The sequence below is a fragment of the Mobula birostris genome, chromosome 30, assembly GCF_030028105.1.
Source record: "Mobula birostris isolate sMobBir1 chromosome 30, sMobBir1.hap1, whole genome shotgun sequence".
NCBI lineage: Eukaryota > Metazoa > Chordata > Chondrichthyes > Myliobatiformes > Myliobatidae > Mobula > Mobula birostris.
This window is the reverse complement of record NC_092399.1, coordinates 26,695,768-26,720,266: the sequence shown is the minus strand read 5'-3', so window position 1 is coordinate 26,720,266 and position 24,499 is coordinate 26,695,768.

The following is a 24,499-nucleotide window of genomic DNA, read 5'->3' as shown; positions in this document are numbered from 1 at the left end:
GGAGGACATCTTATTTCTGGACTTTTTCTTCCTCCCATCCACCCACAATCGCGGGCAGTCTGCCAGCTCTAGGACAGGCCTCAAGGCTCCAATCTCCAGATTTCAATGACAGGCTACGACTTCCTGACTTCCGATTGACCTTCAAGCGTTGATCTTCGGTATTTACCTGGACTAGCCAATTAGATAGGATTCAGAATAGTGGAATCCTGCAAGCACAGCTTAATTTTTGATACGTTGGCTAAACATTCCAAGGTAGCACATAGAAGCAAATCAGATGAAAATTTATTCTGAACCTGAGGAGCTGTTCGGAAGTGCAACTAAATATAAAACTAAAAGCACATCTTTAGAGGACGGTCGCATTAAATGGTGGCAGAGGTCGAGTGCCAGCAAGTATTAGAACATAGAATAGTACAGCACAGTACAGGCCCTTCGGCCACATTGTTGTGCTAACCAGGAATAGGATTAAGCAGAAACTTTGGAGTTCAGGACCACTAAATGATGGGGGAGGCAGAACCTGCCAGAGTTAAAGAAATGCAGGGCTCTTTGAGAGTTATCGCAGTGGAGGTTACACAAAGAGAGAATCAAGATCCATTAGGAATATAAATGCAAGCAAAATAATCGAGTCATTGGTCGCTGCTGTAGCTCAGTGAGCACACAATGCACATTAAGTTTCTGTCATAGAAATTTTGGATAAGTTTATTAAGAGTAGAAGACGGGAGGTTGGCAAAACAGCAGCTGGTGTAAATTATTATAATAGAAGAAAATGTAACATGCAGTTCAATAGAAGCAGAGCTCATGGCCTGGATATTAATTGCAATTGATTCCTGTGAGGTGCTTGCAAAGTTTGCACTACTTGCCTCAGGTACACCTTTTGGTCCATTGCAAGCTTTCCATTCACGGTTACAGATCAGCATGTATGACTTTGTGGCATCACTGGATCATGGCTGAAAGAAGATTATAGCTGGGAGTTTAATGTCCAAAGATACACATTGTATTGAAAGGGCAGGCAGATTGGCCGAGAGGGTGGGGTGGCTCTATTGGTTAAAAAAGCTCAATTTAGTAGAAAGAGGTAACATAGGATTGGAAGGTGTAGAATCATTGTGGATAGAGTTAAGGAGCTGTAAGGGTAAAAAGACCCTGATGGGAGTTATATACAGACCTCTAACCAGAAGCAAAGATGGTGGTCTACAAATTACAACAGGAGATAGAAAATGTATGTCAAAAGGGCAGTGTTTTGATAGGCATGGGTGATTTCAATATGCAGGTAGATTTGGAAAATCGGATTGGTGCTGGAACCCAAGAGAGGGAATTTAGAGAGTGCCTACGAGATGGCTTTTTAGAGCAGCTCATTACTGCATCCACTAAAGGATCAGGTATTCTGGATTGGGTGTTGTGCATGAACTGGAATTGATTAGAGAGCTTAAGGTAAAGGAAAGTAGTGATCATAATATGATAGAATTCACCCTGAAATTTGAGGAGAAACTTAAGTCAGATGTATTAGGATTACAGAGGAGTAAATGGAAGTACAGAGGCATGAGGAAGGAGAAAGGCAGAATTGATTGGAAATGAGCACCAGCAGTGATGATGACAGAGCACCAATGGCTGGAATTTCTGTGAGCAACTTGGAAGGCGCAGGATAGGTACGTCCCAAAGAAGAAATATTCTAAAGACAGGATGACGCAACTGTGGCTGACAAGAGAAGTCAAAGCCAAACAAAAAGCCAAAGGGATGGAATACAATACAGCAAAAATTACTGGAAAATTAGAGGATTGGGCGTCTTTTAAAAACCAACAGAAGGCAACTAAAAAAGTTATAAAGAAGGAAAAGAAGGAATAAAAAGGTAAGTTAGCTAATAATATTAATGGGGATACCAAAAGTTTCTTCAGATATATAAAATATAAAGAGAGGCAAGAGTAGATATCAGACTGCTGGAAAATGATGCTGTTACGGCACCGACTGTTATATTCCTCATATTCTCCTAATTCCCTTTTCCCTGTGTTCTCCCGGGCTCCTTGATTGCGACACCTGATTCTCATCTAAACTTGCAGTGTCAATACCCCGGCTTTGCATCCACTCATTGCCAGATCGTTGTTTCAGCCAGTGTGGTAATTCACGTTCCCGGCAGCTTAGGATTGTGTATTCTAAGTTTTACTTCAGTACTAGGTTTGCCTATGTAACTCTGTCTCGCCGTGTCAAGATAAGTATTGCTGGCTGCCTGCCTTTCCATTTGCCGCTCAACTCCAGCAATGCTCCATGTCAAGATCAGTATGGCCGGTCGCCTGCCTTTCCGTTTGCTGTTCAGCTCCAGTGACACTCTGGGTCAAGATAAAGGATTGCCGGCTGCCTGCCTTTCCGTTCATTCTCCTGTTTGCCGTTTAGCTCCAGCCACGCTCACGCCCTCGTCTGTATCCTAACTCTATCTCCGTGCTAGTGTCCTGCGTTTAGGTTCACCCGTTCTCCGCAACAGAATGATCTGGCCACCATGGACCCAGCGGACACAAACACCCTTCAGAAGCCCTCGCCAGCCAGGGTTCCCTGCTGGCACAGCACAACCAACACCTCCGGGAGGTCATGGAGAACCTCCGTTCCTTGTCTGCTCATGTCACGTAGATCGATAACCAGGTGCACCATGTCTCCACTCATATCACTCACCCCACTGCTGGAACCCAGCCTAGCCAGCCCAGACAGCCTGTAGCAGCAACCCCCCATGCATCACCAAAACCCCTGCCCAGAGAGCCTCACGCATCAGAGCCGGAGCACTACGCGGGAGATTTGGGGAAGTGCCGGGGTTTTCTCCTTCAGTGCTCCCTGGTGTTTGAACAGCAGTCGTCGACTTACTCCACAGATAAGTCTAAAATTGCTTATGTCATGGGGTTGCTGCGGGGGAGCACATTAGCATGGGCCACAGCAGTTTGGGACAACCAACTGGATATCTGCTCCTCTTTCGCCAGTTTTATCGTGGAGATGAGAAAAATCTTCAATCACCCCATCCGTGGTAAAAAATCCGCCAAGCGCCTACTCATTCTCCGCCAGGGCTCCCACCGTGTTGCTGAATATTCAGTTCCGGATGTCAGCGGCTGACTCGGAGTGGAACGATGAGTCACTCCAGGAGGTTGTTCTGAATGGACTCAGGATGAGTTGGTGGCGAGAGATGACACCGACAGCCTCGATTTCCTGATCTCCCTGGCCACCAGGTTGGACAATCACTTCCCAGAACGCCATAGAGAAAGAACTGGCCATCCACCACCTTTGGACACTCCTCGGCGCTCTTTACCGCCTCCCACTAGAACAAGCCTCTCTCCTCCTTCTGCACCCCGAGTAGCTCCCAGTCCTGCCGTTTCCTCCACCCCGGGAGAGGAACCCATGCAGCTGGGACAGAACCACCTTTCTCCCGCTGAACCACTCCAGAGATTGAAAGCGGGTGAGTGTCTATATTACGGTCAGTCCAGCCACTTCCTTGCCACCTGTCCCCTTCGGCCAAAAGGTAGCTGTGCGGACCCTGGAGAGCCAGACCACCTTCCCTTTCGTCCCCTGACCCCGGATGCAGCTTCAAGCCACTCTGTGTTACAACCAACAGTCCTTGCTAGTGGACTCCGGCGCAGAGGGAAACTTCATGGACAAAAACTTAGCCTTCCAAGCCGTTATTCCTTGTTAGCCTGTGTATACCCCGCCTCGGACGCCCGGGTGCTAGACGGTAGACTCCTGGCCTGAGTCACGCACTGCACGGAACCCCTGCTTCTCCTTCTCTCCGAAACCATGGTACGATTTAACCTAATCTCTTCTCCTCAAGCCCCTTTAGTTCTCGGCCACCCTTGGCTAAGCCTTCATAACCCCCACATCGACTGGCCCACCGGGAAGATAGTCAGCTGGAGCTCGTTCTGCCATTCATCTTGCCTGCAATCAGCCCTTCCCCCAGTGGAGGTCACTGCGACATCATCCCCCTCTGAGCCCCCTGACGTGTCCATGGTTCCCATAGAATACCACGATCTTGGAGAGGTGTTTAGTAAGCAACGGGCCCTTTCTCTGCCTCCACATCACCCTTACGATTGTGTGATTGACCTTCTCCCTGGAGCCTCACTACCCACCAGTCGGCTGTACAACCTGTCCCGACCAGAAAGAGAAGCTATAGAGACGTACGTAAATGACTCCCTTGCGGCTGGCATTATCCAACCCTCATCGTTCCCTGTAGGTGCTGTTTTTTTCTTTGTGGGGAAGAAAGATGGCTCGCTACACCCCTGCATCGACTACCGTGGCCTGAACAATATTACCATAAGGAATAAATATCCCCTGTCCCTGATCAACTCGGCATTCGAGCCCCTTCATGGAGCCACAGTATTTTCTAAATTGGACTTGCAGAATGCCTGTCACCTGGTCAGGATACGGGAGGGAGATGAATGGAAGATGGCCTTTAACACCCCTCTCGGTCATTTTGAATACCTGGTGATGCCTTTCGGCCTGACCAACGCTCCTGCGGTATTCCAGGCTCAGGTCAACGATGTCCTTAGGGACTTTATTAACTGATTTGTTTTTGTTTATCTGGATGATATCTTAATCTTCTCCCGTAACCTCCAGGAGCACACCCACCATGTCCGCCAGGTTCTTCAGAGGCTTTTGGAGAACAAGCTATTTGTTAAGGCCGAGAAGTGCAAGTTCCATGCCCGTCCTGTCAGTTTCCTGGGGTACATCATTGAGAGCAGGCAGGTGAGGCCGAAAAGATCCGGGTGGTGGCTGAGTGGCCCAAACCCACGTCGCTTAAGCAACTCCAGCGATTTCTGGGATTTGCCAATTTCTACTGTTACTTCATTAGGGACTACAGCCAGGTGGCAGCGCCCCTTACTCAGCTCACCTCTCCTGCGACCCCCTTCCACTGGACCCCCGAAGCGGACTCAGCCTTCTTAGAGCTGAAGAGGTGTTCCATCTCCGCTCCCATCCTGGTCCAATCTGACCCATCCCGCCAGTTCATTGTGGAAGTAGATGCCTCCGACTCCGGGGTGGGAGCGGTCCTCTCTCAACGCTCCATGCCAGACCAAAAGCTCCATCTCTGCTCCTTCTCCTCTCGCCGTCTATCCCCCGCTGAACAGAACTACGACGTTGGGAACCGGGAGTTGCTGGCGTCAAACTCGCCTTGGAGGAGTGGAAATGCTGAGAGGTAGTAAGAGGGGACAAGGAAATGGCAGATGAACTAAATAAGTATTTTGCATCAGTCTTCACTGAGAAAGACACTAGCTGTATGTCAAAAGTTCAGGAATGTCAGGGGGCAGAAGTGTGTGAAGTTGCCATTACTAGCAAGAAAGTTCTAGGGAAACTAAAAGGTATGAAGGTAAATAAGTCTCCTGGACCAGATGGTGTACACCCCAGAGTTCTGAAAGAGGCAGCTGAAGAGATACTTGGAGGCATTAGTAATGATCTTTCAAGAATCAGTGGACTCTGGCGTGATTTCAGAGGAATGGAAAATTGTAAATGTCACTCCGCTCGCCAAGAAGGAAGAGAGACAAAAGAAAGGAAATTATAGGCCAGTTATTTTGACATCAGTGTTTGGGAAAATGTTGGAGTTGCTTGTTAAGGATGTGGTTTCAAGGGACTTGTAGGCACATGATAAAATAGGCCTCAGTCAACATGGTTTCGTTAAAGGAATATCTTGCCTGAAAATCTATTGGAATTCATTGAAGAAATAACAAGCAGGATAGACAGAGGAGAATCAGTGGATGTTGTGTACTTTGATTTTCAGAAGGCTTTTGACAAGGTGCCACTCATGAGGCTGCTTAACAAGTTAAGATCCTATGGTATTGCAGGAAAGATACTAGCATGGATAGACAGAGCACTGGCTGATTGGCAGGAGGTAAAGAGTGAGAATAAAGGCAGCCTTTTCTGATTGGCTGCCGGTGACTAGTAGTGTTCCACAGGGGTCTATGTTGCCACTGCTTCTTTTTACATTATATGTCAATGATTTGGATGGCTTTGTGGCCATATTTGTGGATGATATGAAGATAGGTGGAGAGACAGGTAGTTCTGAGGAAGCAGAGAGGCTACAGAAGGACTTAGACAAATTAGAAGGGCAAAGAAGTGGAAGATGGAATACAGTGTTGGGGAGTGTATAGTCATGCACTTCGGTAGAAGAAATAAAAGAGTTGGCTATTTTCTAAATAGAGAGAACATTCAAAAATCTGAGGTGCAAAGTGACTTGGGAGTTCTTGTGCAGGATTTCATAAAGGTTAATTTGTAGGTTGAGTCTGCGGTAGGAAGGCAAATGTGATGTTTGCATTAATTTTGAGACGACTAGAATATAAAAGTAAGGATGTAATGTTGAGGCTTTATAAAACACTGGTGAGACCTCACTTTGAGTGCTGTGAACAGCTTTGGGCCGTTTATCTAAGAAAGGATGTGATGACATTGAAGACGATTCAAAGGAAAGTCATGAAAATGATTCAAAAGGTTTCAGTAGGTATATTTAATGTCAGAGAAATGTATACAATATACACCCTGAAGTTCCAGGATTGAAAACGTCATTATATGAGGAGTTCTTGATGATTCTGGGCCGCCACTCACTGGAATTCAGAAGAATGAGGGAGGACCTCATTGAAACCTATTGAATGTTGAGAGGCCTTGATACAGTGTATGTGAAGAGGATGTTTCCTATGGTGGGGAAGGGTAAGATCAGGGTACACAGCTGCAGAATAGAAGGACATCCATTTAGAACAAAGATGAAGAGGAATTTCTTTTGTCATGGTTCCGACAGTTAATTCCTCATATTCTCCTAATTCCCTTTTCCCTGTGTTCTCCTGGACTCCTTGATTGCAGTACCTGTTTCTCATCTAAACCTGCAGCATAAATACCCCGGCTTTGCATCCACTCATCGCCAGATCGTTGTTTCAGCCAGGGTGGTAATTAACGTTCCCGGCCACTTAGGATTGTGTATTCTAAGTTTTACTTCAGTACCGAGGTTTGCCTGTGTAACTCTGTCTCTCCATGTTAAGATAAGTTTTGCCTGCCGCCTGCTTTTCTGTTCAGCTTCCTGTTTGCCGTTCAGCTCCAGCCACGCTCTCACCCTCGTCTGCATCCTAACTCCATCTCCGGCCAATGTCCTGCATTTGGGTTCACCTGTCCTGTGCAACATCTTTAGCAAGAGAGTTGTGAATCTGTGGAATTTTTTTTTGCCACAGGTGGCTGAGGTGGCCAAGTCAGAGATTGATAGATTCTTGGTTAGCCAGGGAACAAAGGGATACGGGGAGAAGGCAGGAGATTGGGGCTAAGAGGGAAATGGATCAGTCATGATGAAATGACAGAGCATTTTTGATGGGCCAAATGGCCTAATTCTGCTCCTGTATCTTATGGTCTTTGGATTTCCTTGCTCTGCATGTTACTTTGCTCTCAAGTTTTCCTCCTGCCTATGCACTACTTTAATTCCATACCCACAATTATTGAATCAAATCCACATTCCATTCACGAAACTTAACTACTTACAAAAATTAAATCATAAGGTCAGAGAGAACAGAAGCAGTCCTATTTGCACTTGTTTAGCCCAGAACCTTCTAAAGCTTTCCTGTCCATGCACCTGCCCATTTGTCTTTAAAAAAGTTGTTATTCTACCTGAACCATTTCCTCTTTCTGTCTTTGACGCTGTTTTGTAACTAAGTTGGTCATTGCACCTGCACAAGCTTGTACTTGTGCGTATAAATACAACCTTGACTTTGGCACTGGCAGCTTACTTCACATATGTACCATTCTCTGTGTAAAGTAGTTGTTCCTCAAGTTCCTACTAAACCTTTGCCCTCTCACCTTAAACTTCTTGTTCTTGATTCCTTAATCCTGGGAAAATATTGCATACATTCACCTTTTCAGTGCCCCTCATGAGTGTCTGATATGTAATTTCACATTCACTCTGCAAACCTTGAACAAATACAAAAGGCATGTAGAATAGAAAGTATATAACTGGACTTCTAAGTGTGACTTCAATGCTTTTAAGTGCATTTTAATTCAACTGCACAATACACTCCTGGATTTTTTTTTCAGCAGAGAATATAAGGAGAGAGGCATGCAAAGAGGGAGTCTCCAAAGCAGAGGCTGAACTTCGGACTTATTCCATTCTCAGTAACTGACTCCACCAGGCAACAGCAGAGCATGACGACATGGTACAATCAGCATTTGCTGTACATTAATACACACTCAGACATCTGATTTATGGGGCAGCACATTAACATAATGGTTAGCATAACGTTGTACAACAGTACCAACCCGAATTCAATCCCCACTGCTCTCTGTAAGGAGTTTGCACATTCTCACTATGACTGTGTGGGTTTCCTCCCACAAAGACATTTGAATTAGTAGATTAATTGGCCACACGGGTGTAATTGGCCGGTAAGGGCTCATTGGACCAGAAAAGGGTGTTACCATGCCAAATCTTTAAATAAAATAAAATAATTTTAATGGAGGATAATGAGTTTTACAACTGAAATACTCTTAGCAATTGATTAGTTACAGATGTCTTCTCACAAAGAGAAATGTTCTTTCTTTAAACCTTTTTATTTTGTGTTGTCTTTTGAAAAACTTAAAACCTGACTGAGTTTCACACAAAGATCTAGAATGTTTATCTAATAGTCATGAAAGGGTTTAGCTCACTCCTTAAGAAATAATTTTAAGAATCATGACATAATATCACCGAGATGTACAATGTTTTCACATAGCTCAAAATGTTACAATGAGAGAGTAAAACAGCTCACGAAATCCCAATTCAAATTACTTCAAAACAGTTCTCCTCTGTTCTATTTTAGTTCACAATGCACTTGGTAATGAATCAAAGCTCATTATTTCTTTCTCAACCTTGCATGAAGCATGGGTTGTAATGCTTTAATTTTCTTCCCACATCTTAGTGTAAATGCTGACAGGAATTTCTCCACATTCGTTTAATTGAAGTTTTACTCTGAGAAACGAATCTTCAATAATTCCCTGTTTCAGATCTTTAATGCCATTATCAAGAGAGCAAAGACAAGATCCCATGAGCAGCTGATTCTCTACGACATCTCAGCATCTTGTTCTAAGGAAACACACACAAAATGTTAGAGGAACTCAGCAGCTCAGGAAGCACCTGTGGAAAAGCATAATCAGTCAATGTTTTGGGCAAAGACCCTTCATCAGGACTAGAAAGGATGGGGAGAAATCAGAATAAGAATGTGGGGGGGGAGGGGATGAAGAAGTACAAGGTGGTAGGTGATAGGAGACACCAGGAGTGGTGGCAGTAAAGACCTGGGTAGTCAATTGGTGAAAGAGATAAAAGGCTGGAGAAGTGGGAATCTGATAGGAGAGGACAGAAGACCATGGAAGAAAGGGAAGGAGATGGGGAGCACCAGGGAGAGGTGATGGGCCGGTAAGGAGATAAGGTGAGAGAGAGAAACAGCAATGGGGAATGTTAAAGGTGGGGGGGGGGGCGGGGCTCAATTACTGGAAGTTTGAGAAATTGATGCTCATACCATCAGGTTTGGAGGCTACCCAGACAGAATATAATGGAACTTGTTTGAAGTTTTACTATTATTAGTAAAGAGTCATCCTTCCATTTGATTTGGAAGTAACAACTTTATACATTGATAGAAAAAGGTGCTTTTTGTGAGATCACTATCAGTAGAAGGGGAAGGATGGGGAGGAAAGAGACGAAGTGAATCACAATAGCAGCATTTACACTCAATCTCATTTAACTTTCATTGTCATTTACAAATTGCAGGTTAAAGGCTTGAGAGAAGTATGTTTACAAGTATCATACTGACTGACAGCTCTACATTTCCCTGTGGATAGCACATCTCTACATATGTGGTTTCTCTTTCACAAAGTGCAACGGTTAAAGAAAGCATTTGGCTGTTTGCTAACATAAAATATAACATACCAAAGTAGTCCGGGCAATGACTCAAGGGCCTTTAAATTTGACTTGCAGCGATTACAACGGCATAGAATGTTAAGCAGTAGAAACATAACTGAAATGCAATGATTGTTAATCTTCAAAACAAGCAAAGGGTGACAGGTTATATACAGCAACAAGACATATTTATAGAGGGAGAACAAAGAGACATTATATTCTGTGGTATTACGCTGGATCACTATGAAGAAAAATCTGGCATTGTGCCACATAAGGCAATGAAGATGAAAGAGGAGACGTTTGGTCAAACAGGTAGACTTCAGGGAATGCCTAGAAGGAACTGGAGACATTTAAGGAGGGTATTACATACCTTTCTGCAAGATAGCTGAAAAATGAAGATGGGGAGGAATTGTGGACTTCAAGTCCTCTACAACATAAGCTGAAATGTCTTGGTAAATTTGCTCTCCTTTATTTCATCTCCCTGTATATTATATCTTTTTCCTGTTTTTAGTCATGGCAAAAATACAGTCATCGGGAACAGCTGGATGAAGCAGAAGATGTTTCTTCCTGCGGGATATTGTGCATGAACGTAGCAGCAGGCTTTCTATTTTGTATTCCTAAGGAAGATCAATCGGACAGGAAAGCAAAAGAACTACATTGTAAATCATATTAATGAGCCTATGAAGCTCAAATTAGAATTGGTATTTGTACATTGTGCCCACAGTGACTGCATTCCTACAGATAGATGGAAACTTTATTCAATTTCTGCAATGATTAAAATTATTTCTTTTACTATGACACATTTAAATATGAGTCCATCTGTCAAACATGATGGGGTCAACAAATGAATTTCTTCCTGTGGAGTTTCAACACAGTGAATTTGTTCTTGGGATTAGCAGAAAGAGATATTGGACTGCAGCAGTCTGGTAACTTATGCTGGAGGAACTCAGCAGGTCAGGCAGCATCAGTGGAAACAATGAGTCTTACAAAGGAGACAGAAGTGGATTAATGGGCCGAATCAAACTGATAACCTAAGGCCCTGCAGGGAACAGCTTTCTGTCAGCCATTCACAATGCACCTCTTGTAGACGTTTATGCACATACCATGGATGTCCAAAATAACTTGGCAATTAGATCACCACATATCTCACTTCCTTCTCTACCACTGGACTCATCTTTTTATGTCAGAGTGTATGACAGGGGGAAAAAAAAGCACTAATTCTGACATACCACCTAAACTTTCCTCCGAACACCTTAAAATTAGGCCCTCTTATATTAGCCATAGCTGCCCTGGGGGAAAAAAAAACAAGATGTTGGCTGTCCTCTTTATCTATTCCTTTAATCATCTTATACAGCTCTATCAAGTTATATCCCATGCTCCTTCACTCCAAACAAAGAAGCACTAGCTTGATTAAGCCGTCCTTATAAATCATGCTCTCTAATCCAGTTCGCAACCAGGCAAATCCCCTTTGTACCTCCTGTAAAGCTGCCCTACCATTTCTATAATGAGGCAATAAGAACCAATACTCTAAGTTGTCTAACTAGTATTTTATAGGGCTGCAATATTACCTTTGTGGCTTTTGAACTCAATCCCCTACTAAGGAAGACCAACAAACCATGCTATATGCCTATCAAACTGCACAGCAGCTTTGAAGGATCTAAGGCCGAGGGCTCAAAGATCCACCTGACATTCCACTCTACTAAGAACCCTGCCATTAACCTTGTAATCTTCCTTCAGGTTCTATCTTCCAAAGTACCAGGGGTGATTGATAAGTTCATGGCCTAAGGTAGAAGGAGTCAATTTTAGAAAATCTAGCACATTTATTTTTCAACATTGTTCTCTCCTACATGTACACACTTAGTCCAGCGGTCGTGGAGCATACAGATCCCTTCTTTGTAGAAGTTGTTCACAGCAGGGGTGATTGATAGGTTCATGGCCTAAGGTAGAAGGAGGTGAGTTATTAACTTCAAACTTTCTGCATTATCACTCAAAGGCATTGGTGAGGCCGAATCTGGAGTATTGTGTTCAGTTTTGGTCACCAAATTACAGGAAGGATATAATTAAGGTTGAAAGAGTGCAGAGAAGGTTTACAAGGATGTTGCCGGGACTTGAGAAACTCAGTTACAGAGAAAGGTTGAATCGGTTAGGACTTTATTCCCTGGAGCATAGAAGAATGAGGGGAGATTTGATAGAGGTATATAAAATTATGATGGGTATAGATAGAGTGAATGCAAGCAGGCTTTTTCCACTGAGGCAAGGGGAGAAAAAAACCAGAGGACATGGGTTAATGGTGAGGGGGGGAAAGTTTAATGGGAACATTGGGGGGGCTTCTTCACACAGAGAGTGGTGGGAGTATGGAATGAGCTGCCAGACGAGGTGGTAGATGCGGGTTCTTTTTTAACATTTAAGAATAAATTAGACAGATACATGGATGGGAGGTATATTGAGGGATATGGTCCGTGTGCAGGTCAGTGGGACTAGGCAGAAAATGGTTTGGCGCGGCCAAGAAGGGCCAAACGGCCTGTTTCTGTGCTGTAGTTTTTCTATGGTTTCTATGGTTTCTAATATCCCCCTTGAACTTCCCACCCCTTACCTTAAAGCCATGTCCTCTTGTATTGAGCAGTGGTGCCCTGGGGAAGAGACGCTGGCTGTCCACTCTATCTATTCCTCTTAATATCTTGTATACCTCCATCATGTCGTATCTCATTCTTCTCATTCTCCTTCTCTCCAAAGAGTAAAGCCCAAAACTCTCTTAATATCTGATCATAATACATACTCTCCAAACCAGGCAGCATCCTGGTAAATCTCCTCTGTACCCTTTCCAATGCTTCCACATCCCTCCTATAGTGAGGTGACCAGAACTGGACACAGTACTCCAAGTGTGACCAAACGAGAGTCTTACAGAGCTGCATCATTACCTCGCAACACTTAAACTCTATCCCTTGACTTATGAAAGCTAACACCCCATAAGCTTTCTTAACTACCCTATCTACCTGTGAGGCAACTTTCAGGGAACTGTGGACATGTACCCCCAGATCCCTCTGCTCCTCCACTCTACCAAGTATCTTGCCATTTACTTTGTGCTCTGCCTTGGAATTTGTCCTTCCAAAGTGTACCACCTCACACATCTCTGGGTTGAACTCCGTCTACCAATTCTCAGCTCACTTCTGCATCCTATCAATGTCTCTCTGCAAACTTCGACAATCCTCTACACTACCCACAACATGACCTTTGTCGTCTGTAATCTTGCCAACCCACCCTTCTACCCCCTCAACCAGGTTGTTAACAAAAAATCACTAAAAGTAGAGGTCCCAGAACTGATCCTTGTGGGACACCATTAGTCACAACCCTCCAATCTGAATGTACTCCCTCCACCACGACCCTCTGCCTTCTGCAGGCAAGCCAATTCTGAATCCACCTGGCCAAACTTCCCTGGATCCCATGCCTTCTGACTTTCTATGTGGAACCGTGTCAAATGCCTTACTAAATCCATGTGGATCACATCCACTGCACTACCTTCAACTATATGCCTGGTCACCTTCTCAAAGAACTCTATCAGGCTTGTTAGACACGATGCCCTTCACAAAGCCATACTGACAGTCCCTGATCAGACCATGATTCTCTAAATGATCCTATCTCTAAGAATCTTTTCCAACAGCTTTCCCACCACAGACGTAAGGCTCACTGGTCTATAATTACCTGGACTATCCCTATTACATTTTTTGAACAAGGGGACAACATTTGCCTCCTTCCAGTCCTCCGGTACCATTCCCCTGGACAACGAGGACATAAAGATCCTAGCCAGAGGCTCAGCAATCTCTTCCCTCACCTCGTGGAGCAGCCTGGGGAATATTCCGTCAGGCCCCGGGGACTTATCAGTCCTAATATATTTTAAGAACTCCAACACCTCCTCTCTCTTAATATCAACATGCTCCAGAACATCAACCTCACTCATATTGTCCTCACCATCATCAAGTTCGCTCTCATTGGCGAATACCGAAGAGAAGTATTCATTGAGGACCTCGCTCTCTTCCACAGCCTCTAGGCACATCTTCCCACCTTTATCTCTAATCGGTCCTACCTTCACTCCTGTCATCCTTTCATTCTTCACATAATTGAAGAATGCCTTGGGGTTTTCCTTTACCCTACTCACCAAGGCCTTCTCATGCCCCTTTCTTGCTCTTCTCAGCCGCTTCTTAAGCACCTTTCTTGCTTCCCTATATTCCTCAATAGACCCATCTGATCCTTTCTTCCTAAACCTCATGTATGCTGCCTTCTTCCACCTGACTAGATTTTCCACCTCACTTGTCACCCATGGTTCCTTCACCCTACCATTCTTTATCTTGCTCACCAGGACAAATTTATCCTTAACATCCTGCAAGAGATCCCTAAACATCAACCACATGTCTATAGTTCATTTCCCTGCAAAAACATCATCCCAATTCACACCTGCAAATTCAAGCTTTATAGCCTCATAATTTGCCCTTCTCCAATTAAAAATTTTCCTGTCCCCTCTGATTCTATCCTTTTCCATGATAATGCTAAAGGCCAGGGAGCAGTGGTCACTGTCTCCCAGATGCTCACCCATTGAGAGATCTGTGACCTGACCTGGTTCGTTACCTAATACTAGACCTAGTATGGCATTTCCCCTAGTCGGCCTGTCAACATACTGTGACAGGAATCTGTCCCGGACACACTTAACAAACTCTGCCCCGTCTAAACTATTGGAACTAATCAGGTGCCAATCAATATTAGGGAAGTTAAAGTCACCCATGATAACATCACTGTTATTTCTGTACCTTTCCAAAATCTGCCTCCCAATCTGCTCCTCGGTATCTCTGCTGCTACCAGGGGGCCTATAGAATACTCCCAATAGAGTAACTGCTCCCTTCCTGTTCCTGACTTCCACCCATACTGACTCAAAAGAGGATCCTGCTACATTACCCACCCTTTCTGTAGCTGTAATAGTATCCTTGACTAGTAATGCCACCCCTCCTCCCCTTCCCCCCGCATCCTTTTTAAAGCACTAAAATCCAGGAATATTGAGAATCCATTCCTGCCCTGCTGCCAGCCAAGTCTCTGTAATGGCCACTACATCATATTCCATGTATGTATCCAAGCTCCCAGTTCATCACATTTGTTCCTGATGCTTCTTGCATTGAAGTACACACACTTTAACCTTTTTACCTTACTACCTTTACACCCTTTATTTCTGCTTCTCTTTGCTCAAAGAGGAAAGTCATTGAGGAAAGGGGTGTCAAAATCCCAAATGCTATTTTAGTCAGTGACATAACAGGAACAGAAACAGATAAGGAAAGACTAGATTTATAAAAGAATATGGTTCAGTTGCCAGAGTGATTCCTCTGACTGACTGTGGTGCAGAATCTCCTAAGTCCTGCATATTAGAGTACAATTTTGGCTTTGCAGTACAAGATCTCCAGCCGTTGCAACCGCACACTCAACAGCCAAGCAGTGACTAATCTGTTTCCTACCATGCAGTTACTTTAGCCGGTGCTTGCATTCAAAAGTTGGAAAGGACTGCACTGAAGTTTACCTTGGTGAGTTAAAAATCTTAGCAAAATGCAGCGGGAAAGATTATGACTAAATCCTGAGAGAGACATTAACGCAGATCAGTGAAAACCTTACTATCGAGTGCAGGGAAACTGTCACGGTTGAAACTGCTGAAGATGTATATAACATGGCCACAACTACTCATTTCACAGCAGATTCCTCTGATACTAACCAGAAACAGCTCTAGCTGCTGTGCGGAATAATTCAGTCCCTGTAATACAAACTAATGGAGTTACAGTGAACCCATCCCTCTCTCCCAGTGACCTAAATCGTCCAGGTATTCAAAGAGTCATAGAGGAGCACATTGTGCACAGTAATGACTACATGGCTCACGGCAGTCCACCAGTAAGACTCCAAACTTTTTCTGGTAGAATCCCTCGTCTACCTAACGAGATGAATATGAGACTTGGCGTGCTAGTGTTGAAACGTTCTTGCAAGATCAAAGTGTATCTGATCTTCATAGAACACGAAAAATACATTAATGCATTCTTCCACCAGCTTCTGACATCATCAATAAGCCCTGGAGCTTCATCTGCTATTTGCATACAACTCCTAGATTCACTTTTTGCCACTACAGAACACAGTGATGATTATTTCCCAAATTCATGAATACGGTACAGAAAATGGGTGAAAAGCTGTCCATCTACTTACAGCGGCTATGGGTAGCGTCGACACTGACTGTAAAGCGAGTGGAGTTGCTGAAACTGAAACTAACAAGCATTTTTTAAAGCAGTTTTGTAGGGGATGTTGGGACTACTCCCCAATCTTAGAGTTGCAACTGGAACAGAGGGAACAAAGCCCACCATCGTTTACCAAGCTATTGACGTTTCTATGCACAAAGGAAAGCTAGCATATTTCCAGAACCGCACACATGAAACAGCATTTAAGAATAGTCAAGCAACATGTTATACAGTCTCAGACTGCAAGTGCCTGTAAAGAAGATGACGTAGCACAGCTAACTTCAGTTACTTCTCAACTGACTAAACAAATCGTTGAGCTTCAAAGTGAACTAGTTTCTCTACAAGCTACAAAACAGCAGAAGGTAAAAGTGAGCTCTGAGGTGATAAACCACTAAAAGGAAAGGCTGACGCGGAGATAAACAAGAGTCCACAATCGCTGACAAACAGCCAAGTGTAAAAACAAAACCTTGGTGCTGTTTTAAATGTGGTGAAGATGGGCATAGCCAGCTCTTGCTGCAATGATCCCAACCCTGCATTAGTAGCAGAAAAGAGAAACAGCTTGAAAAAAAGGAGTGGGAGTCATGTTATGGTACTCCTAAGCGGTTTCTTTTGTGGGACAAATGGAGATTGATGTTGGCAAAGCATGTCCCAAAAGCTGCAAGATCTTGTTTGGCAAAACAAAGTCCCAGAAAGAGAGAGAAAGCATCTTGAAGTTTACTGGAAGTTTTCTGCTGAACTCAGGTGATGTGGTTGAAGTTAGCACTGGCCTTGTGCAAGCTGTATGTGAGAGTCGTCTTACCCAACAAACAGAACCTGCCGCAGATGTCGGCATTGCATTTGTTGGATGCTTTGTGATGCTTTGAAGTGCTATACCTGACAGTTACACACAAGAAGCTCAGTGTGGGGATTACCAGTCATTTCTCATCTCTCTGATGCTGAGTACAGATTCCCAGTGAGCTGATACTTGTACTTGGGAAGTCATCAAGCAGATGGAAACTGGAGAAAAGCCATCCCCTTCAGTGAGAAACAAAATCCCCAGACTACCCTGCCTTCTCAGAGAATGAGATCATCTAGAGCTAAAAGACGGAATTCTCTACAGGAAAAATTTACCAGCTTGCTTTACCTGAAAAATTTTAATCTGATATACGCAAGAGTCTTCACGATGACTTTGGTCACATGGGTATTGATCGTACCCTGGTGTTAGTCAGAAGCTGATACTTTTGGCCCAAGATGGCTGCTGATGTGGAACGCAAGATTGAAACATGTGGTCAATGTGTAAGAAGAAAGACCTTAACTGAGAAAGCTGCTCTGCTTGTGAATATTGTGACTACTCGACCCTTGCAGCTGATCTGCATGGACTTTCTTACATTAGAACCTGATCAAAGCAACACAAAGAATGTGTTAGTAATAACTGATCATTTCACTAAATATGCTTTGGCTATTCCTACACCTAACCAGAAAGCCAAGACGCTGGCGAAGAGCCTACGGGAGCATTTCACCTCGCATTATGGCTATTTCGAGTGCCTTCACAGCGAAAGGGCCTGACCTTGAATCCCACTTGATTATAGAACTGTCTGAGATAGGTAGAAGTCACTGGCGAGAATTTGTGAAGCTCCTAGTCCATGCTTATAATTGCACTAGGAATGAGACAACTGGTTTTAGTCCCTATGAATTGATATTCGGACTACAACCCAGACTTCCAGTTGACTTAGCTTTCAGACTACCTTTGAAAGACAAACATGGTAAATCACACTCTCAGCACATACAAAATTTTAAATCTCATCTTGAGGAAAGCTTCAAAATATCAACAGGGAACTCACGGAAAATAACAGACCAAAGTAAGATCGAATACGGCAAACGTGACAATTTCAGAGTTGAAAGAAGGAGTCCGAGTGCGAGTAAGGAATGTGCTAACAAACTTGCCAATAGATGGGAAGAAATAATCGTGTAATGGTGAGCCACGTTGGTGATATGCCTGTCTACAAGGTACGTCCTGAGAACCAGTCTGAGCCTATATATGAACATTACATAGGGATCTATTGCTCCCTTGTGGATTTTTCCCTTCTGCAGAAGATGAAGAACTATCTCCAATCCCTGTTCTCAAGTACAGAACTCGCAAGAGTTCTAGGAATGAACAGTAGGTAGAAGAGGAAGAAATCCAATTGACTGAAAAGAATGAGGATGTGGTTTAATACCTCAGACCAAGACTTTACATTGCAGATGAACCTTCTAAGAGTCAAGAAACCCGTGAACAGTTACACAAGAGAATTGTGGGCTCCAACCTAAGCCCAAACCAGCCACTTGCAACTGCTTCAGATGTAGACCCAGTGCAGGAATCCCAAAGAAATGCAAGTTACTTACCTGATGTAGAGGTACCCACTGTAGAAAGTGACTTGCCTGTCAGTCCTGAAGAAAACTATGTGGAAGAAACAACAAATGAGGAAATATGTAATCAGTATATCCTACGTGATGAGAGAAGTCTGGAAATTTGGCCGATCCCAGATGAGTCCGAGATTCAACAAGAAAAGGAGAGAAGTGATGAAGTGTTGACTAGAAAAGACATGGCAAACGAGAATTCTCGCAAAGAAGAGCCTGGACTCAAAAGGTCTTTAGACACAGTGAAGAAACTAGAACTCTGACATATCCTGAGCTAGGAAATCCTTTAGTGACAATAGTTCAGTCCCTTCTGCAAGGTCTGAGTTTTGCTATTGTAGAGTCTCTTCCAGGTTTCACTTATGTTGAACACTCCAAACTCATTACAGTGCAATTTGTAGCTGCATGTAAAGTGATTGCATAAATTCAAAGGGGAAATGTGTAACCTAGGTTAATTAAACCCAAAGATGTAATGTTAGCCAGCTCCACCTGTGGAGAGATGAAAACGAGGTTTACCGTATTTTTAATAAAAAAGAACTTGGGGGAAAAAAGCTATACGAGAACAAGACGTGGCTGATGTAGGTGCGGACAAGCAAAAGAAAACACATAGAAGCTAAGGATATAAACTGTTAAAACTGGAATTAGTTATGAGTATCTCCACGCTACTTACTTAAAAACCTCAGGGTGAAACCCCTGGAGGACAGATGATGTCGATAAAAGGTTTATTGAAGTAATGGTGCAGAGACAAGTGTCCAAGATCTCTATCGTGTAATTGGGAATTAGATCTGTTAAATCATATCAAGGGATTTGGTCAGTTCTTTTGTTGTGTAAGTACTGTCAATCGACTTTCCATGGATGACCAACTATTTCACCCAATGGACCAAGAAACAAGATGGCAAGCCTCCCAAGATTGAAGAACCAGCGTGGGAACAAAATGTTTCAAGACATAAAGTATTTAATACAGTTCATTGCATAAATTTATTTTTCGTTCAAAGGATCTGACCTTGATTTTCTGGAAGAACTGATTTTTTTGCAAAGACTTTGATAAGTTACTGAATGAGATTTACTTTGTTTAAAAGTTGTGATGTTGGAGACTTTGTCGTGAAAGGAGTTATGCTGTGTGTGTTTTATATTTATTTATTTATTTATTTATTGGTATTAATTTGAATTTGTAGACATACTGACTTAACTGAAACTGAAGTTAACCATAATACTTAAGAATAAGAATTCAATTAGTTTTCTAACTAACTAGGGATAAATAGAAAGGAAGAATTAGTCTGTAAAACTTTAAGTAGGGAATAACACTGATAGTTAAAGAAATTGGAGTAATAATGGCTATTCAAAAGAATCTTACAGATTCTAACTAAAAAGGAATTTGGTTTTCATTTGACATCTGAGATTTGGAACCTAATCAGAATGTTGGAATTTTGAATTGTTCTTACTCATGTAAATATTTTGTATATATGCCATTTTTTATAAACAGACTTACTTCTAGAAGTGCAAACATGAGGAAATCTGCAGATGCTGGAATTTCAAGCAACACACATAAAGGTTGCTGGTGAACGCAGCAGGCCAGGCAACATCTATTGGAAGAGTTACATAATATAGCACTAGGTGCTAGTGGGACATCAGAAGCTCTAGGTATTGAAAGGAAGCAATGAATAGAAAACATGCACTTCTAGAAGTAAGCAACACACATGAAAGTTGCTGGTGAACGCAGCAGGCCAGGCAGCATCTATTGATTGTAGAACATCGGTGGTCATGGAACTCCAGGCAGAATATGCTCCATCTATTAACACCCTCTGCTTTCTGTGGGTGAGCCAGTCAAAATCAACACAGCCAAGTTTCCATGGATACCATGCCTCCTGATTTTCTGAATGAGGCTACGATAAGGAACCTTATCAAATGCCTTAGTAAAATAGATACATACCTCATCTATTGCCCTATTCATCTGTATGTTTTGTCTGTGCCTTGAAGGATCAAATTAGGCGCGAGGCATGGTCTGCCCCTCACAAACCCATCCTGACTATCCCTAACCAGACTATATTTTTCCAAATGCTCATAAATCTTGCCTTTAATAATCCTCTCCAATAATTTGCCCACCTCTAGCCTAAGACTCGGTGATCTATAATTTTCAGGATTACTTCCATTACCTTTGTTGGCCAAAGGATTTTCCATTTGTCACCCTGGTACCACTCCTGTGGGCAGTGAGGATGCAGAGATTACTGACAAAGGCACAGCAATCATTTTCCTTGATACCCTGAGGTAAATCCTATCCGACTATAGTTGGTGCTTATGGAACAAATTCTTCTGCAGGAAGGATGAATATTTTACATTGGATGATTATGCTAACTATGGTTGAGCAGCTGGCAGTGCATAAGCAATAAGATGCATGCTATAGTTCTTGAGTTCTTAGGTGTGTAAGGGTGTGGTGGAATATATTAAAGAGTTTTGCTTATTGAAAAATTGTTTAAAGAAATGCCAGAGAAACATTACAGTGAGAGATGTGTGAGTGTAGTGGGGCAATAGGGTTTATACAATCATTCCAAGTCTGCATCAAAATATTTGGGACATCACCACCAGCACTCACCTACCTGGCTAAATCCTCCCAGTCACTCCATAACCAAGGGGCTTTGAGGGATTTCCTGATCATCAGGTCATGGAGACCTGGAACTGATTTTTTGTTGTCACAAGTACCAAAGGGCAGTAAAAAGCCTGCCCTGCGTACTGTTTGTAAAAAACAATTAATTGCACAATACAAATTAAAGCAGTAACAGAATAAAAAATAAAGTGTAGGAGCTATAGAGAAAACACCGTGCTAGATCAAAAACAGATAGAACACGATGAAAAGAATGAATCTTGTTGCTGTTCTAGTGAACCATTCAATTGTCTTATAACTATGGAACAGAAGATGTCCTTAAGCCTGATGGCATGTGCTTTCAAGCTTTTGTATCTTATGTCCAGTGGAAAAGGAGAGAAGAGGGAATTTTTGGGATGGGTGTGATATTTGAACATGCTCTGCTTTACTGAGGCTACTAGAGGTGCGGACAGAGTATTGACCTTTGAACTTCTTTCACATCTTCAAGTAAGACAGGGAACAGCTATGAAAACCATGATGCCCTGTTTACTATAAACCACAGGGCACAACCATCTTCAACAGGGACTAGAGCCAGTGAACTTCTCCACAAGTGCAAAAACTTTATACTTTATACTAATTGGTACTAGAACGTACAATCATCACAGCGATATTTGATTCTGCGCTTCCCGCTCCCTGGATTACAAATATTAAATATTAAAATACTTAAAATAGTAAAAATTAGTAAATATTAACATTTTAAATTATAAATCGTAAATAGAAAATAGAAAAATGGAAAGTAAAGTAGTGCAAAAAAACCGAGAGGCAGTTATCACAGTTGGAAAGAAGCTGTTCCCAAATCTGGCCGTCCGAGTCTTCAAGCTCCTGAGCCTTCTCCCAGAGGGAAGAGGGACGAAAAGTGTATTGGCTGGGTGGGTCGTGTCCTTGATTATCCTGGCAGCATTGCTCCGACAGCATGCGATGTAAAGTGAGTCCACGGACGGAAGATGACATGACTTTAACCAGTGGCCAGGAGACTCAAGCTAGTACTAGACACAGAATTTGTGAATGCACGCTAAAGAGGTAAACATTGTGCTAAGTGTTGGATGGATGCTAAAACATTTGAGGGTCACACACAAATTGCAGATGTGAGCTCTAATGAGTCAGTCTGGTGCAGTTTCCTCATACATTCTAATTCCAGCAATATCTTCCTGTGTAATCCAGCTTTTAGATCATGCACCAAATCATTCTGCAGCACAGGATGGAGAGACCACTGCAGCTTACAGCTAGATCAATGGAATGTAAAATAGTGGAAATATATTTCCAAGAGAGTTGAGGAAAGAAAGCTTGGATTCACTCAGAAAGTATTTAAGTGACGTGGCAAGAGATGTGTTGATTGATCTGCAATATCTCTTCCTGTCATGCAGTTTGTAAATTGAATCTTTTAAGAAAGGAGATGATTCTGCTTGTCAACAGCACAAGTTCAATGAACAGTAAAATAGCCAGAAATCTTCATTCATGGCATAAAGGCAAAAACAGGCTTTAATTTAAATATGGTAATGTTGTTTCAGAAAATTCTATTGAATGTTTTGTCCACTTAAACTTCAAAAAAATAAAATCTATGCTGGCTCTGATAAAGTGAAAAACTTTTTATACTGAGGCTAAGTCACAGTTCTCATTTAACTGGCCAATCATTTGAAATGTGACACTGGAAATCGGAAATAAGAACAGAAAATACGAGAAAAACTCAGCATGTTTGGCAGCATCTGTGGAGAGAGATGCAGTCAAGATTTTTGATAGAGGGATGCAGGCTCTTTCCACCATTGTTGATTGACCTGCTGAATTTTTCCAGCATATTCTGTTTTTATGTCTTTATTAATGTTGCCATGGACTTTGAACCATTGCTACTGTGGACCATGATCCATCTTGACCATATTGCTTAATGCCTGTAATCATCAATCAATCTGCTTTTCCTTGTAATGCATTTTACTTCTGATTGTAGTGAAGATGAAAATCATATTTATTTTGGCCTGAAGAAGATCTTACTGTCCATCTTCAAGGAGTCTACTTAGAGAGCCTGAGATGCATTTCCCTAAAGAACGGCTGAATCTGGGTTAAGGAGTCATCAGTAACTCAATTTCATTTAACCAACACTTCAATTGCTTAGGCATAAAAGGCTATGAACCAAGTGATAAGTGATGATGTTAATATGGAAGGCTTACATTGATAGCTAGGAGTGCCATTTTGTTGAAGTGAAAGGATACATCAGCTCCCACTTTGTCACAATTGTTCTCTCAAGTGATGCTATGTCTTAGTTTGGAGAAAATTAGAAGTCGTACCCTTGAACTTATGTTTGATTTTGAGAAAAGATGGGGTTCATTTGCTCATTATTATCATTTGAGTTAATTGATAGATTTCCTCCATGATCTAATTGTAAATTTTTGGTACAATTTTTTTTCTTGCTGGTGGTTTGATGTTTATCTTTAGAAGTTTTTCGTATGATGCATGGCTCCGGGGTTGAACACCTAATGGGTTTTTTTTTCCCTCACTTTTTCTTGCTAGAAGGGTTTTTTTTTCTTTTTTTAAAATCACCAAATTTTTTTCAATCTTTAAAATAACGTTTTTTATTTCTTGAGACCTTGTAAGTGTTGCTTACTTCTATGCACTCTTGTTAATTTTGGATAATAATAATAAGTTTTGAAAAGAAAGAATATGGAAGGCTGCCCTCTGCTCAGCATGTAGGAGAAGGGCTGAATGGCCTGTTTCCATGATGTTTTCAAAAATGTATGAATAAATACAGTATTCATTAATACAAATTTAATGTTAGGTATGTATTTTGAATAAATTTTTTAATAGTAGAAACAGAGTGACTTAAGACCATAAAAGGTTATCTTGGGCCACATCCTCAGGTGCAAGCTCCATCTTCCAAATCAGACTAAACCCATTCACAAGGTGATGGGTTCAAAGCAACTTCACTCACCAACAGATTGAGCAAATTAGCTCAGTCCGCAGGATGAAATTAAAGGGTTTTTCATTTCATCAGAGACAACATAGATCTGTATTATTGCAAAGTTAAAGTAGGCAAAACATTCCTTAGCATTTTCTGTAACAGCAATGCCATATTAAAACTGAAGCCTGTTTTTGCCTCTGTCTTGTGAGTGAAGATTTCGGGCCAGTTTACTGTTCATCAAACGTGCTGTTGTCAAGCAGGATCCCTCTCCTTTCTTCAAAGATCCAATTCACAAGCTACATGACAAGAAGAAATATTGACAGTCAATCGACACATCTTAGCTCATCTCCTGCCACATCACTTAAATGCTTTCTGAATGAATCTATTCTTTCTTTCCTCAACTCTCTTGGAAACATATTTCTACTACTTTATATTCCATTGATCTAGCTGTAAACTACAGTTGTCTCATCAGAATGATTTGGTGTAAATTCTAAAAGCTGGATTACACA